This window comes from Dipteris shenzhenensis, chromosome 18, assembly GCF_047967505.1.
Source record: "Dipteris shenzhenensis isolate YYH24624 ecotype China chromosome 18, Dip_SZ_1.0, whole genome shotgun sequence".
Classification (NCBI taxonomy): Eukaryota; Viridiplantae; Streptophyta; class Polypodiopsida; order Gleicheniales; family Dipteridaceae; genus Dipteris; species Dipteris shenzhenensis.
In genome coordinates this window covers 32,212,638-32,217,385 of record NC_141613.1, presented here as the reverse complement: position 1 = coordinate 32,217,385, position 4,748 = coordinate 32,212,638, and the positions used below count along the sequence as shown (strand labels likewise).

The window sequence follows — 4,748 nt, the reverse complement described above, 5'->3', positions numbered from 1 at the left end:
TACTTATAACGTGTCATGTAACTTGGCTAGACCTTGACATAGGTCAGAAACTATCCAACTGTCTTATCCTCTCTTGACATAATCAGAGAATTGTAGACATGGCAAGCATTTGTATGCAATATGATCATTTCTTACATCATGCTTTATCAACAAAGATTAGTACTTCACACACAATAGTGCAATAGCTAGCAACATTTGCATAGATTAGTATATGCACTAACACTACAAGTAAGTTATATGCAATATTTTTGGTCTATTATATGATAAAAGATTACATGCAACCATGTGGTTGTTTTTGCCACATGTAGCATGCAATTGCATGCTTTTACCACATGGTAACCCAAATACCACTTGGTAAAAATATGGAACCAAACACCATTTGAAGATTTGGAACCCAAAATTGCCTCGTGCATTATGCCATTAATAGAGCTCTAATCTTGAGATTAGGAAATTAGCCAATAGAAAGGCTTGGGCTTTCACAGGTGGATAGATCTCCCTTGGTCTCCACTCCCTCCCACTAGCGCTCCCTCTTGTCCCCACTACCACCTAGGGTGTTTACTCACTTGGTAGGTACCCACTTGCCATTTGTGAGGTCCCTCGTAGACTTCTCCACTCTTGTTGGGCCTCAAAACTTGTTAATTTTTTCGCTTTAAAAAAATGAAAATTTCCAAGTCCCCCCTGTGGACCCCCATTCTATATGTCCAATGAAGCTCATTGATAATGGACGTGTCGCAACAAAGTTTGAACTAAATAAAGGTTAGTTGTGGCTATTATATTTGTTACACTAATGTTGAATCTCATGGACTTAAATTATATGCATGTTCTTAGTATGTTACACATTTAATCATGAATTGACAACTAAGAAAGGGAGATAATTAGCTTCCCTAAAACCAAAACTTTAAAGTTTTGAAGTGAATAAAGGTTTTTTGTGGTTATTATATTTGTTACACTAATAATGGACTTGAATTATATGTTCTTTCTATGTTATGACAACTAAGAAAGGGAGATAATTAGCTTCCCTAAAACCAAATTTTAAAGTGTTGATGGCTTATCTTTGGCATATATGAGATTTACATCTAGGGAAGTTACCAAAGATTTGAATGCCTTAGACATACAGACGGCTTGACTTAATTTTCATCACAATAGTAATGTGAAAATAGGAGGCAATAGAATGCGTTTGGAGTTAATAGTTATAGTGGACCTTGTAATTCTAGAAACCTCTCGATCCATTGACTACTTGGAGGCACTCATCTTGGCGTGGTTTCCTTATCAATGAGGTAAATGATAGGTTTGAAGGATTCATAAAAAGTAAGGGACGGACCCGTAATGCGACATGTTAACGAAGAAGGTCGCTTTGAGAAGGGCCTTCTTTACGCTGAAAAGTTCAGCTCGCCAACCGTTACAGCTACATGCGGCATTGCAATCGTTTATTGTAGCATTGTCATCTAGCTATAGCCGTTGATTGGGTGGTGTATCGTCGTATACAAAACTTCCTGCCTTTGTTCTTCTGTTCACATCTTCCAAGCTCCCTTATCCTATGTTCAAAGGTTCATTCGTTGCATAGCTGGAATCTACTGAATCATTTCCTGGCAGAGGTTGATTTTGAGAGATTGCATCCATGATTCTACAGGCGTTCAATTTGACCTGCACGCTTTGTGACAAGGAGACGAGGAATATAGCTGACATACAGTACTACAGAAGGCGACTCCATAATTGCAAGTACCACTAGTACGTGATTCGTAATTTGCCAAGGACCACCGAGAGCTTAACATATTGGAAGAGGACACATTTCCAACCCGCCCACACAAGTTTAGACATCTTTCCATGCTGTAGGCTGTGACCACTCTAAGTTATCGTTAGGCTCTATACATTTATAAGGGCACGCTTCCAAAGCATTGTGGCACTTCGAAGTTTTGATCGCAATTGAAGCTTGATTCTTGAGTAAAGTATTTGTGCATGTGAGAGACGCAGTAGGTGCAAGGAACTTTTAGTTTTCTGACATCGCGTCAGTTTCCTGCAAACATGCTGTGATTGTCTCCTATGTCTAGCCAAAGCATTGTCGCACTTCGACGTCTGGATCTTGAAGCTTGATTGTTGATTAAAGTATTTGTGCATGTGAGAGAGGTAGTAGTGCTAGTAGGTACAAGGAACTTTTAATTTTCTGACATCTCCTGAGTTGCCTGCAAACATGGTGTCTCGGTCTCCTATGTCTCTACAGATCATTCGTACATTTATTTTTATAGCAGCTTTATGTCGATGGCTTCAGTCCGTGGAGACTAGAACGGCCATTAGAAGCCTTAAAGCCACAAACAACGTACCTGATATGAGTATAGAGGAGACGGAGAAAGATTTTCTTAATTGGGTTGCCACGGTGGCCTTAAGAAACCATTCAACCGCTGTTGACGACGTTTTTGCTGCAGACTCCTCTACTGGAAATGTTGTCACAGTTGACAAGTCAGGAAAGGGGGATTTCACTACTGTACAAGCTGCAGTCAATTCATTGCCCACCCAAAATTCCCAGAGAATTACTATCCAAATTGCGGCAGGAACTTACACGTAAGAGTAGAGAAAGAGTGATAGGTAGAGAAAGAATGCCACCTGTGGTCTACTTTTAGTCTTGGTACGTATTATTTGTAATATACATTGGGTGACAGCCGCAGCTGATTTTGCAGAGAGAAGGTGAACATCCCAAAAGACAAACCATTTATAACGTTTCTGGGCGCTGGGAGAGATGTGACCACTATTATCTGGGATGATACGGCCTCCAGCAGTGGCAGCACATTCAAGAGTGCTAGTGTTGCTATCAATTCCGCTAACTTCATTGCAAGAGCTATTTCATTCAAGGTAGCTTGCTCGTTAGCACTAATATCACGAAAGTGACCAATTTCAAGCAATCAAAAAGCCATCTTACTTCCCATGTTCCTGTGTTTGTAGAACTCGGCACCTGCCCCGCCACCTGGCGCTACAGGCAGGCAAGCCGTTGCTCTGAGGATTTCAGGCGATGAGGCTGCTTTTTACGATTGCGGCTTTTATGGAGCACAAGATACACTCTACGACCTTCAGGGAAAGCATTACTTCAGTAATTGCTTTATACAAGGGTCCATCGACTTCATATTCGGCGATGGACAATCCTTGTATGAGGTATATAGCTTTTACGGACAGTTTATTATAGATAGAAGAAGTTCATACAGCGTGAGGATTGACTAGAAACCGTAAGTAGTCCACAGCCGGCTAAGAATTTATCCGGTATGTAAAACTTTTGAATGTATTGATGCCCGACATTTGTAATGTTCAGTCCATGTTGTGAGACTACATCAATTGGTCAATTATTAAATCCTTCTACGAATTCCACAGGATTGTGAACTACATGCAATCGCCACGTCTTCTGGTTCAGTTACAGCACAGAATAGAGCAAGCCCAGAAAAAAACACAGGATTCTCTTTCGTAAATTGCAAGGTTACTGGATCGGGCATGATCTATCTAGGAAGAGCTTAGGGGGCGTACTCGAGAGTGGTATTCTCGTATACTTACATGGGCAACATTATTGTCCCCGCAGGATGGAATGATTTGGGCGAATCAAGCAGGGAAAAGTAAGAGTAATTCTGAATCCTTCAATGCATGTGCAGCTGCAATCCGGCATGTAAATTACTGATCTATTTCTCTACAAATGTGATCATGTGATTCCTGTGAAGGTGACCTGACTGGGTTTTTCTTGAAATCGCTTCAGGACTGCCTCTTACGGGGAATACAAGTGCTCAGGACCGGGAGCCAATACGCAAGGCAGAGTGGCTTGGGCGTATCAGCTAACGGAGTCGCAGGCGGCACCATTCCAGAGTCTTTGAGCTACATTGACGGAGCAAATTGGGTTCAGTCTTAATTTTCAATGTGCAATCAAGACATGATGCTATCAACAACAATCGTAACGAGGACAATTCTTAAACCAAGACAGACTGTGAGCTTCATCGATGGGGCAAATTAGGTTCAATCGTTCGACCAACTATAGTGCCAAACAATTACGGATAAAGCTCGAATTGTTTTTTTAGATTTCACCTCATGAATCCATATTTTTGTGTAAACTTTACCTTATAATGTGGGGAACATTTTGCCTTTCACTCCCTCTTATGACGTGCGTGTAGACATGAAATTAAAAGATTCTAGCTGTTCTTGATAAGTAAAAGACTTTTACACATAGAGAATGTTCTCCCATCAACAATTAGGAAATGGGGTGAAATGGAGGTATTTAGATAATGAATAGTCGTACTTGTTTGTAAATGAAAGTATTATATTCACTGCGAGGTACTGGCCAATTTCCGAATCATATTCCGATGAAAAATGCATTTTGATTTGTTATGTACTGAGGGAATTATTGGTATGTCTGTCGATATATGCACCAAAAAATTACTGTTGATATAGGTATCGGTATGGCCATTGTTTAGTGATAGCATTGGTATGGTTGTCAAGCATTGACAGCTATACCAAAGTTATGTTCTCAAAAAACAATACATTCTACCCCACTATATATATATATTTAAGTACAACGTTATACAAAATTGAATGCATGCTACAGGAGCTACAAAATTGCAAAATCATATAAAAATCTCACATCATGTATTATTACAAGATTTCCATTCCAAAGAGTCATACAAAAATGAATGAGAGGTAAAAAAATGGGAAAATGCCCAAAGGGTGGCTAAATGTAAGCTAAACTACTACTACTCCTCCTCATCCAAATTATCCAGCTAATCTCC

General features: G+C 40.0%; 1 pseudogene; it reads left to right on the top strand.

Annotated features, from left to right (window-relative positions):
* Positions 1 to 2,152: 2,152 nt before the first annotated feature.
* LOC147891119 (putative pectinesterase 53) lies at positions 2,153 to 3,923 on the top strand (annotated as a pseudogene).
* Positions 3,924 to 4,748: the final 825 nt, after the last annotated feature.